The 12,693-nt window shown below is 41.7% G+C and overlaps 1 long non-coding RNA gene across 2 annotated transcripts; it reads left to right on the top strand.

Moving 5' to 3' along the window:
- Positions 1-2,236: 2,236 nt before the first annotated feature.
- On the top strand, positions 2,237-5,427 carry LOC123167342 (uncharacterized). 2 transcript variants are annotated; one of them, XR_006483903.1, is made up of 3 exons: positions 2,237-2,582; positions 2,675-3,005; positions 3,185-5,427. It is a non-coding gene; the product is annotated as an uncharacterized lncRNA (long non-coding RNA). The 2 variants fall into 2 exon arrangements; XR_006483902.1 differs by having other exon boundaries at positions 2,237-3,005; positions 3,185-5,103; positions 5,186-5,427.
- Positions 5,428-12,693: the final 7,266 nt, after the last annotated feature.

Raw genomic sequence — 12,693 nt, 5'->3', positions numbered from 1 at the left:
GAGAAAGATTCATCGCGTTTTACAATACGGAGCCGCCGCCAAGCCCTAATCTCTCTCGGGAGGGCTGATCTGGAGTCCGTTCGGGGCTCCGGAGAGGGGAATCTGTCGCCATCCTCATCATCAACCATCCTCCATCACCAATTTCATGATGCTCACCGCCGTGCGTGAGTAATTCCATCGTAGGCTTGTTGGACGGTGATGGGTTGGATGAGATTTATCATGTAATCGAGTTAGTTTTGTTAGGGTTTGATCCCTAGTATCCACTATGTTCTGAGATTGATGTTGCTATGACTTTGCTATGCTTAATGCTTGTCACTAGGGCCCGAGTGCCATGATTTCAGATCTGAACCTATTATGTTTTGATGAATATATGTGAGTTCTTGATCCTATCTTGCAAGTCTATAGTCACCTACTATGTGTTATGATCCGGCAACCCCGAAGTGACAATAATCGGGACCACTCCCGGTGAAGACCGTAGTTTGAGGAGTTCATGTATTCACTATGTGTTAATGCTTTGGTCCGGTACTGTATTAAAAGGAGGCCTTAATATCCCTTAGTTTCCATTAGGACCCCGCTGCCACGGGAGGGTAGGACAAAAGATGTCATGCAAGTTCTTTTCCATAAGCACGTATGACTATATTCGGAATACATGCCTACATTACATTGATGAATTGGAGCTAGTTCTGTGTCACCCTATGTTATAACTGTTGCATGAATAATCGCATCCGGCATAATTCTCCATCACCGATCCAATGCCTACGAGCTTTTCACATATTGTTCTTTGCTTATTTACTTTTCCGTTGCTGCTGTTACAATCACTACAAAACTATCACTGTTACTTTTGCCACCGCTACAGTTACTTCCATATTACTTTGCTACTAAATACTTTGCTGCAGATATTAAGTTATCCAGGTGTGGTTGAATTGACAACTCAACTGCTAATACTTGAGAATATTCTTTGGCTCCCCTTGTGTCGAATCAATAAATTTGGGTTGAATACTCTACCCTCGAAAACTGTTGCGATCCCCTATACTTGTGGGTTATCAAGACTATTTTCAGGCGCCGTTGCCGGGGAGCATAGCTCTATTCTTCGAGTCACTTGGGATTTATATCTGCTGGTCACTATGAGGAACTTGAAAGACGAAAAAACCAAGATTTTTCCCTCAACTACGAGGGGAGGTAAGGAACTGCCATCTAGCTCTGCACTTGATTCACCTTCTGTTTTGAGTAAACTTGCGACACTTAAACCTGCTTCTGCTATTAATTCTGATATGTCGCATGTTATTGATGATGCCACTTCTGCTATGCATGATACTTATGATGAAACTACTTCTATGCTTGATACTACTGTGCCACTTGGTGAATTTCTTGATGAATAACTTGCTAGGGCTAGAGAGAATGAAATTATTGAAACTGGTAATATTGATGAAAGTGATGATGAAGATTCTCCCCCTAGATAATTACTTTGGTTGAATCTGATCCTTTGTGTGGCTATGAATCTGAAACTGTTGTGGCACATCTTACTAAATTAAATGATATAGCTACCCTGTTCACAAATGATGAGAAAACTCGCTACTATTATATCCTTAAATTATTTCCGTTCTCATTAAAGGTTGATGCTAAGATATAGTTTAATTCTCTTGATCCTGGTTGTGTGCGTACTCCCCAGGATATGATTTATTACTTCTCTGCTAAATACTTTCCTGCTCATAAGAAACAAGCTGCTTTAAGGGAAATATATAATTTTGTGCAAATTGAAGAAGAGAGTCTCCCACAAGCTTGCGGGAGGCTTCTCCAATTACTTAATGCTTTGCCTGATCACCCTTTCAAGAAAATAAAATACTTGATATCTATCTATCTATATCTATATCTATATCTATACTTACTTACTTATACTAATTACAGACTCCCTAAAAATTCCCACGTTAATTAGTAAATACTAACCGTTAATCATGTGGGGCCGAAATAATAACGGTTTAGATTAATTCATAGAATCCTTTCGGAGTTTCCATCTTAAAATAAAAAAACAAGTTCCTTCTCAAAAGAACAGGTTTCCATCTCAAAAGAAAGAACACAGAATATTTTTGATCTGATATTAGATTAAAAGAAATGCCACGGTCGCAAACTCTAACTAACTTTCTCACATGTGTAGTTGTCAAAAAAAAAACTTTCTCACATGTGTGTTCTAAAAGAACAATGCTCTCAACATAATTTAATTTCCATCTCTGCTCCGGCTATCCTGGCCTTCCTCGACCTATACGCCATCGCCGCTGCCGCCGCCATCGACGCCGCCGCCGCCGCCATCACACGATGTCGCCGCCGCTGCTGTGGACTCCTTCCCGAGGCTCAGGGCGGGGCGGTAGAACTGCGCTTGGCTGCAGTGCGTGTTCCCGGCGCCATTGCCGACTGTCGGTGCGCCACCGTGCTGGCACCTCGACGGGCTGCTCGAGGTAATGGCCGTGAGGCGTACAAGTTGACCTCACGCTGCAATCGCTCTAATAAAAAGGGCCACGATTCAGTCGATCCCCATGTCATACTGAACTTCAGATTTCCATCCAACTCAGCAATCGATCTGAAAAGAGGTCATAGACTCACAATCCCTTTCTTCTTCTTTCTTGAATCATCTCAGATTTCAGGTTCTGACTATGAGGCTTCCCAAACATATTTTTTCTAGGCCAATTATTGAATCAATCTTACACCGGTTGATGCAGCGGAGGAGGAGGCGGCTGCAGTAGGCAGTAAGGCTGCCGAGTGAAGGGACTACAGGGATTTGCTGGCCCCACGATCCCTGCTCTGTTCTTAAATCCTTTCAATTCATCACAGAAGATACAGGCATACAATTTGGCTTGATCCCTAATGTTTGGACAAGAAAAAAAGTTGGTTGTGTACATGCGTATCCATAAGTGGTCCTTTTGACTTGATTGTGTGATGTAGGAAGAGAAAGCATGCAAGTTGCCATGGGCTGCATAACGACATTGCTTCCAGTGGCACCAAAGATATATATGGTAGGCCTGCCTACGGACAGAAGATCCCTTTGATGTTTCTAGGAGGTTTAAATTATAGATGCTTTCAGATGACCCTATGTTAGCCAACCAAATTAGTTTTCTTACATGGCAACCAAATTAGCTGATGTCGTTTCGTTTGTACCAGAATTGAATGATGCGTGTGTTTTTCTCGAGTACAGGCTACACATCGGATTAACTGGATGGTACATCCGATCATCCATCCATTACATGGAGGTACGTTGCTTAGAGTTTGAATATTTTTCCATGTCTTTAACTGCTAAATTGTGCAGTTTCATTTTTGTTAGATCAGGTAGTCAGATTTTAAAACTATTGGCCATACAATTATTAGCTTCAAGTACTACTTGAGCTGCACAGGTGGGCACAATACTATGTTCGTCAGTGCAAACTGTTTTGTGTAATATTTTTGCAAATATGGTCAATGTATACTGTTTTTTGTAATATTTTTGCAACTATGGTCAACGTATACTGTTTTCTGTAATATTTTTGCAGCTTCAGAGAAACTATGTGTAGGTCTCTTCACCATTCTTAGTATTTTAAGTTTAGTGCTACAGCTAGCTCTTTATTGTGCTTAGCAGCAACTGTTATGACAGGACTAACTTCTCTTTTTCGTTCATGAATTCACATGCTAGGATTCTATGTTAAATAGGCTGATTCTTCCAAGGGGTCGTTAGAATGGGAAATCGGAAGATGATGTTGTATGAACTCTTTGAAAATCCCTAACCACATCTACTAAACATTTAAAATTCTATATCCTGCCCATCGAATTAGTGTTGCGTAGTTTTGCTTATGCTACCACAATTGCTCTGTAGGTTAACGGAAATCCCAACCACTTGAATACATGAATGCATAATGTGATTTTCCAGAAAATTTAGGACCCTTTTATATATGCAACCACACTACTAAGTCCAGAGCTCATGAACTACAAGACAAGTTCAACGATAACCTATATTCATATTAACCAGAATATCATGCAAATGAATTATTATGTTTATTGGATATGACAATCCCGTGCAGGTTTAGGCAATCATTCCACCTTCTATTGTTAAGCAAAGGTATAAACCCTAGATTGCAAACATTTTCCTATACATATGGCATTAAGTTATGCCAATTTCCTTACATCCACCGGCCACAAGCTACCCATGCAATAGGTAATTATGACATGTCAATGATGCAATGGTGTTTGAAATATTTGGACTCCTAGTGAAACTTAAGATTCAAAAGCTAGCTCGCTTATCGATTATATATATATTACAACACTAATTTGATACCTCCAACAAACAGAACGTAATAAAAATATATGATCCGCTCATCTGATGTGACCGAGTTATAACGGTGTGGATTAACATCTGTAATCATCGACTGAAACCCTTAGAATCATTAGATCTTTGGTACTGTAGTTGAATTACCCACCTATGCCATCAAATTATGTGCACACATCCTTTAAGAGAAATCCACCAATGTGTTTACCACCCAGAATTGAAGAGTCGCAATATAGAATCAAACTTTTCGATCCCTCATCCATGTCTCTCTCCTGCAATGGTGTCATGCCTAAGTGCTACCACCATTCGCACCCCACTATGATATGTCTTCAGGTTGATCTATCTGCTAATGGTCGCCGGCTGGCTGGTGAGCGTCGTCGCCATTTGTAAATTTGACGATGCCTTGACGCATAAGACGTTCTTATGCTGCACTTACTAAGAGCAGCAGCGTGGTTAATTAAGTTTATGAGAGAAGTGTCAGTTCATGCCGACGATGGTCGATGGAGCTTTAATGTGGTTGTCGAGGCATAAAAAGCATGGTGATCAAAAATATTTCTAAGGGTAAGGTGCAGGCAGCGCTAGCTGATACTAGCATGCCGTTTTTTATTGTCTCTTAATATATTTATTTTCCAGCAGATATCCCGGATTGGATCAAAAATTATTTTTCCCAGTTTGTAACCCAATATGTTTGTGCACAAACACATGTAATGCTGAGGTACAGTTTATGCTACAGCAGGTCCGGATCATTTGTCGCTCCGAGAGGAGTTCTTTCTGCGGTGAAGACACACTTACACGCAGCCTTTAACAATTTCTTTCCGGTGAGACACAAGTATAAGGATTTAAGCACCCTTGATTGATTCATGGAGAGCATACGAAATGATTCTGGCTAATCTAATCTAGATACTGGATCTGGATGGACCGGATGAAGAACGGAACACACGCCGGTGATTGCCCAAGTCCAGTCCTAACAAGGCCATTAATCACATGGATACGTTAATTCCAGCAATTTATCTGTTGTGCTTCCTGATGTTATCTTATTAACTGGACTTAGAAATGGAGAAATGCCATGATGTAATGTGACTTGGTGGTGCAAGGTTATATTGCTGGACCAAGATCTGCATCTATATTTCCTAAAGTCTTTCACTTACATTCTTTTATTTCCTGTCCAGTTTTACTTCTATGTGATGTCCGATTTCTTCCTTTCTAAAGTTGTTTGGTAATGAACGAGCCTAACCTGAAATTAAGTAGGCTTAAGGTGACTTGATGAGTGATTTTCTGGTCAACGGTTGGTATTATATTATTTGCAAGTTTTGCAACTCCACTATGCCATTGGATTTACTTGCTCATATATTGGCAAACCTTATACCTGCCATACATCTACATGGCTGCATGCACGTCCTCAGCGAATACACAACGCTACTTTACAGGATGGAATCCTGAAAGAGAAGAAAAAAAAGTAAGGTGAAGTTGAGAAAATATTATCATCTATTTCAGTGATGACTTTACATGGTAATACTTTAGTATGTCTGTGTTATTAGCGATCAAGAATATCCAAATCCATCAGTGTTGAAACATTTGTGGGAGGTCAGTGCATTGCGATTATTAACAAATTAATTCTAGCATGCCTAGCATGAGAAAGAAAATGAGGGTGTTTCTAAATTACAAGGAAGCAAATATCACTGGCTTATTTCTTCTTTTCTTCTCAGATTTTGCTACATCCAGCATGTCATCCACAGAATATGGTCGATCCCTCAATTAATTAATCAGTATTTTTTTGTGAGTGCAAATTATAGTTTTGTTGCCGTACTATAATAGATACATTGTTCTCCTTGGCACAATCTTACTGTTCTTCACTATTTTATTTAATTCTCTGTTGTCTTCATGTTGTCAACTCAACTACTCAAGTTACATTTTACATAGGCACTTTAATGAGCATAGTTGATGAGATTGTGCAACATATAGCAGCTAGCCCGTGCATGTGCACGGGTCGACGACTAATCTTTTATAATGGACTAACCGATGCTTCCAGAGACCATCTGGATAGTTGTGATAGTTGTGTTGGTTGTGTTTTCAGGGAAAGAACTGTTGATGAAGCTGAAATTCTATTGAATAATATGCTGACCAATGAAAATAATTGGACACTTCCTGAACCAACTCCTAAGCCAACTCCGAAGGAAAGGGGTGTTCTATTTCTAAGTCCCGAAGATATGCAAGAGACAAAGAAATCTATGAAAGAAAAAGGTATTAAAGCTGAAGATGTTAAGAATTTACCTCCTATTGAAGAAATACATGGTCTTAATTCATCACCTATCGAAGAAATACATGGCCTTGATAACCCGACACAGGTAGTAAAGGTAAATTCTCTCTATAGATATGATAAAGCTGAAATCCCGCCTACTAAGTTTGCTAGCCAATGGTTAGATGAGTTTGATAATTTTATGGTTAAGCAAGAAGATTTCAATGCTTATTTTGGTAGACAATTAAAACGCAATGCTTATATGATTGAACACTTGAGTGATTATATGTCTAGAGTTAAAGGTGAACTTAAACTCATTAGTAAACATGCTTCTATGGTTACCACTCAGGTAGAACAAGTACTTAAAGCTCAGAATGACTTGCTCAATGAATTAAATAATAAGAAGAATGATAATGCTGTTAGAGTTATGATAGAGGGGGTCAAATGACTCAGGAACCTTTGTATCCTAAGGGCCACCCTAAGAGAATTGAGCAAGATTCTCAGAGAACTAATGTTGATACACCTAGTCCCTCTAAGAGGAAGAAAAAGAAAAATGATAGGACTTTGCATGCTTCTAGTGAACCTGTTGAAGACACACCTGAGAATCCCAATGATATTTCTATTTCTGATGCTGAAACACAATCTGGTGATGAACATGAACCTAGTGATAATGTTAATGATGATGTTCATGTTGATGCTCAACCTAGTAATAACAGTGATGTAGAAATTGAACCTGCTGTTGATCTTGATAACCCACAATCAAAGAATCAACGATATGACAAGAGAGACTTTGTTGCTAGGAAGCACGGTAAAGAAAGAGAATCATGGGTTCATAACCCATGCCTTTTCCTCCCAAACCATCAAAGAAAAAGGATGATGAGGATTTTGAGCGCTTTGCTGAAATGATTAGACCTATCTTCTTGCGTATGCGTTTGACTGATATGCTTAAAATGAATCCTTATGCTAAGTATATGAAGGATATTGTTACAAATAAGAGAAAGATACCGGAAGCTGAAATTTCCACCATGGTTGCTAATTATACTTTTAAGGGTGGAATACCTAAGAAACTTGGAGATCCAGGAGTACCAACTATACCCTGCTCCATTAAAAGAAACTATGTTAGGACTGCTTTATGTGGTCTTGGAGCCGGTGTTAGTGTTATGCCTCTCTCTTTATATCATAGACTTGATTTGAATAAGTTGACACCTACTGAAATATCTTTGCAAATGGCTGACAAATCAACTGCTATACCTGTCGGTATTTGTGAGGATGTGCCTGTTGTGGTTGCAAATGTTACTATTTTAACGGACTTTGTTATTCTTGATATTCCCGAGGACGATAGTATGTCTATTATTCTTGGAAGGCCCTTTTTGAATACTGCAGGGGCTGTTATTGATTGCAACAAGGGCAATGTCACTTTTCATGTTAATGGTAATGAGCATACGGTACACTTTCCGAGGAAACAACCTCAAGTCCACAGTATCAATTCTATTGGAAAAATTACATCGATTATTATTGGAGGTTTTGAATTTCCTCTTCCTACTGTCAAAAAGAAATATGATATTCTTATTATTGGGGGTGTGCATATCCCCGTTGAGGTAACATAGTGTTATTCGAAATTTCTCCGGTTTCATGTTATTCGAAATGAGTTTGTTAACAAGACCTGATCAACCTTGTTAGTGGATTCCTTTTGATGAGCATGAGATGGATGAAGTTAGAAAGCACAACCTTCTGTACCCTTCTTTTACTTTCTGTTATTTAGATTAAATAAAGCAAAAATAGTATTTTTCTATCAGTTTTCTAAATTATCCGTGCAATAAAAAATTACCCCGAAAATAAAAGTTCTCCAAATGCCCCGAAATTGAAATATGATTTTTTCTGGAATATTTGAGAATATCTGGCACTGAGAACACATCAGGGGGAGCAAGCACCCGGCCATGAGGGTCCAGGGCGCGCCCACCCCCCTAGGCGCACCCCCTGCCTCGTGGGCCCATGGTGGCTCCCCTCCACTCATTCCAGCCACCACACACTCCTTCCTTCCAAAAAAAATCACCAACCAGCTCAACCACGAGTTCTAGCTCATTTTGCTGCTATTTTCGATCTCCTAGCTCAAAGCTCCACTCACAAAACTGCTTTGGGGGATTGTTCTTCGGTATGTGACTCCTCCAATGGTCCAATTAGTTTTTGTTCTAGTGCTTTATTCATTGCAAATTTTTGCTGCCTAGATGACCCTGTTCTTGAGCTAGCATGTCAAATTTATTTGGTCCCAAGTAGTTCTAATGCATGATATAGTCGCTAGGCACTTGTGGGAGTAGTTACTATTAATTTTGTTGAGTTTGGTTCACTTTTATTTGAAGTTACTAAAAATTTCAGAAATTTTCAGAAAATGATGAAGAGATTTTTGAGGGGTTCTTCGAGCCAAAGCTCGAAGGATAAGCAAAGTGAAGAAGACGAGAGGCCCAAATATAATCTCCCTCGCACCACGGGAGTTTGGCCTTGTGAATGGCCTTGTGATAATTTCTTTAGAGCAGCCGGGATTTATGATGATTTTTATGAGTTGGCTGAGAATGCAGGCCTCACCGACTTCCTCCACGATAGTCTGTTTACCAGTGGGATCCGGAGGAGATTGCCAACCAGTGGCAACCCGAGGCTCCATCACAGTACGACCCCAACTATAACTTTGGATATCCGCCAGGCCAGCCGTGGCAATAGACCAACTTAGGCCAAAAGCCAAAGCTTGGGGGAGTACGTATTTCTCACTGACATTACATTTATATTCACACACTCATGCTAGTTGTCGGTGCTCATACTTTTTCATTGTACTATCCATGCTAGTTTATTTTCCTTTTTATGCTTTCTTCTTGTGCGTTCGAAAAACCTTAAGAAAAACAAAACAAAATTAGTTGTAGCTTTTAGCTAGTTTACTTTTCATGCTGTAGTAGTAATAATTAAAAGAAAACCCAAAAAGATTTCTTGTTCTTCTTTTGCTTGTTGGGAGCTTCCCATGTAAATAGTTTTATTTCTTTTCTTTTCTTTGGGGGTCGAGAGGAGAAGACCATAATGGAAATGTTGAAGTGGCTCTTATATGCATTATTGTTGATTTAACCAAGAGCCCATATTGTCTTGTCTTCTCCTGTTTATTGAATGCCTGCAGATTCCAGCTTAGTCCAATGCACGTGCACTATTATTATTCACATTGTTCGGTCGTGCAAGTGAAAGGCAATTATGACGATATATGATGGACTGATTGAGATGAGAGAAGCTGGTATGAACTCGACCTCTCTTGTTTTTGTAAATATGATTAGTTCATCGTTCCTGATTCAGCCTATTATGAATAAACATGTTTGCAATGAAAATTAGAGATTATAGTTGCTCATGCCATGCTTAATTAGCTAGAAGTTTATAATGGTTTACCTTGCGTGCCAACATGCTATTAAAATGGTTGTGATGTGGTATGATAGGGTGGTATCCTCCTTTGAATGATTCAAGTGACTGGACTTGGCACATGTTCGCACATGTAGTTGAAACAAAATCAACAGAGCCTTCACGATATTTATGTTCATGGTGGATTATATCCTACTCATGATTGCACTCAATGTTTATTAATTTTAATGCATGTTCATGACTGTTGTCACTCTCTAGTTGGTCGCTCCCCAGTCTCTTTCTAGCCTTCACTTGTACTAAGCGGGAATACTGCTTGTGCATCCAATCCCTTAAACCCCAAAGTTATTCCATATGAGTCCACTATACCTTCCTATATGCGGTATCTACCTGCCGTTCCAAGTAAATTTGTATGTGCCAAATGTTGGGGATCGTAGCAGAATTTTAAAATTTCCTACGCATCACCAAGATCCATCTATGGAGTATACTAGCAACGAGGGGAAAGGAGTGCATCTACATACCCTTGTAGATCGCGAGCGGAAGCGTTCAATGAACGGGGTTGATGGAGTCGTACTCGCCGTGATCCAAATCACCGATGACCAAGTGCCGAACGGACGGCACCTCCGCGTTCAACACACGTACGGAGCAGCGACGTCTCCTCCTTCTTGATCCAGCAAGGGGGAAGGAGAGGTTGATGGAGATCCAGCAGCACGACGGCGTGGTGGTGGAAGTAGCGGGATCCCGGCAGGGCTTCGCCAAGCTCAAGCGGGAGGGAGAGGTGTTGCAGGGGGAGAGGGAGGCGCCAGGGGCTGTGGTGCTGCTGCCCTCCCTCCCCCCCACTATTATAGGCCCCCTGGAGGGGGGCGCCGGCCCTGGAACCCATCTACATGGGGGGGCGGCGGCCAAGGGGGAAGGGGGTGGCTTCCCCCCCAAGCCAAGTGGGGCGCCCCCCACCCCTAGGGTTTCCAACACTAGGCGCAGGGGGAGGCCCAAGGGGGGCGCCCCAGCCCACTAAGGGCTGGTTCCCTTCCCACTTCAGCCCATGGGGCCCTCCGGGATAGGTGGCCCCACCCGGTGGACCCCCGGGACCCTTCCGGTGGTCCCGGTACAATACCGATAACCCCCGAAACTTTCCCGGTGGCCGAAACTGGACTTCCTATATATAATTCTTCACCTCCGGACCATTCCGGAACTCCTCGTGACGTCCGGGATCTCATCCGGGACTCCGAACAACTTTCGGGTTTCCGCATACTAATATCTCTACAACCCTAGCGTCACCGAACCTTAAGTGTGTAGACCCTACGGGTTCGGGAGACATGCAGACATGACCGAGACGCCTCTCCGGTCAATAACCAACAGCGGGATCTGGATACCCATGTTGGCTCCCACATGTTCCACGATGATCTCATCGGATGAACCACGATGTCGAGGATTCAATCAATCCCGTATACAATTCCCTTTGTCAATCGGTACGTTACTTGCCCGAGATTCGATCGTCGGTATCCCAATACCTTGTTCAATCTCGTTACCGGCAAGTCTCTTTACTCGTACCGTAATGCATGATCCCGTGGCTAACTCCTTAGTCACATTGAGCTCATTATGATGATGCATTACCGAGTGGGCCCAGAGATACCTCTCCGTCATACGGAGTGACAAATCCCAGTCTCGATCCGTGCCAACCCAACAGACACTTTCGGAGATACCCGTAGTGTACCTTTATAGTCACCCAGTTACGTTGTGACGTTTGGCACACCCAAAGCACTCCTACGGTATCCGGGAGTTGCACGATCTCATGGTCTAAGGAAAAGATACTTGACATTGGAAAAGCTCTAGCAAACGAACTACACGATCTTTTGAGCTATGCTTAGGATTGGGTCTTGTCCATCACATCATTCTCCTAATGATGTGATCCCGTTATCAATGACATCCAATGTCCATAGTCAGGAAACCATGACTATCTGTTGATCAACGAGCTAGTCAACTAGAGGCTTACTAGGGACACGTTGTGGTCTATGTATTCACACATGTATTACGATTTCCGGATAACACAATTATAGCATGAACAATAGACAATTATCATGAACAAAGAAATATAATAATAACCATTTATTATTGCCTCTAGGGCATATTTCCAACAGTCTCCCACTTGCACTAGAGTCAATAATCTAGTTACATTGTGATGAATCGAACACCCATAGCGTTCTGGTGTTGATCATGTTTTGCTCTAGGGAGAGGTTTAGTCAACGGATCTGCTACATTCAGGTCCGTATGTACTTTACAAATATCTATGTCTCCATTTTGAACACTTTCACGAATGGAGTTGAAGCGACGCTTGATATGCCTGGTCTTCCTGTGAAACCTGGGCTCCTTGGCAAGGGCAATAGCTCCAGTGTTGTCACAGAAGAGAGTCATCGGGCCCGACGCATTGGGAATCACCCCTAGGTCGGTAATGAACTCCTTCATCCAGATTGCTTCTTGCGCTGCCTCTGAGGCTGCCATGTACTCCGCTTCACATGTAGATCCCGCCACGACGCTTTGCTTGCAACTGCACCAGCTTACTGCCCCTCCATTCAAAATATACACGTATCCGGTTTGTGACTTCGAGTCATCCAGATCTGTGTCGAAGCTAGCGTCGACGTAACCCTTTACGACGAGCTCTTCGTCACCTCCATAAACGAGAAACATATCCTTAGTCCTCTTCAGGTACTTCAGGATATTCTTGACCGCTGTCCAGTGTTCCATGCCGGGATTACTTTGGTACCTTCCTACCAAACTTACGGCAAGGTTTACA

The sequence above is a fragment of the Triticum aestivum genome, chromosome 7D (assembly GCF_018294505.1).
Source record: "Triticum aestivum cultivar Chinese Spring chromosome 7D, IWGSC CS RefSeq v2.1, whole genome shotgun sequence".
Taxonomy (NCBI): Eukaryota; Viridiplantae; Streptophyta; class Magnoliopsida; order Poales; family Poaceae; genus Triticum; species Triticum aestivum.
Note: the sequence above shows the minus strand (reverse complement) of the source record. Positions and strands in the feature narration are given on the sequence as shown.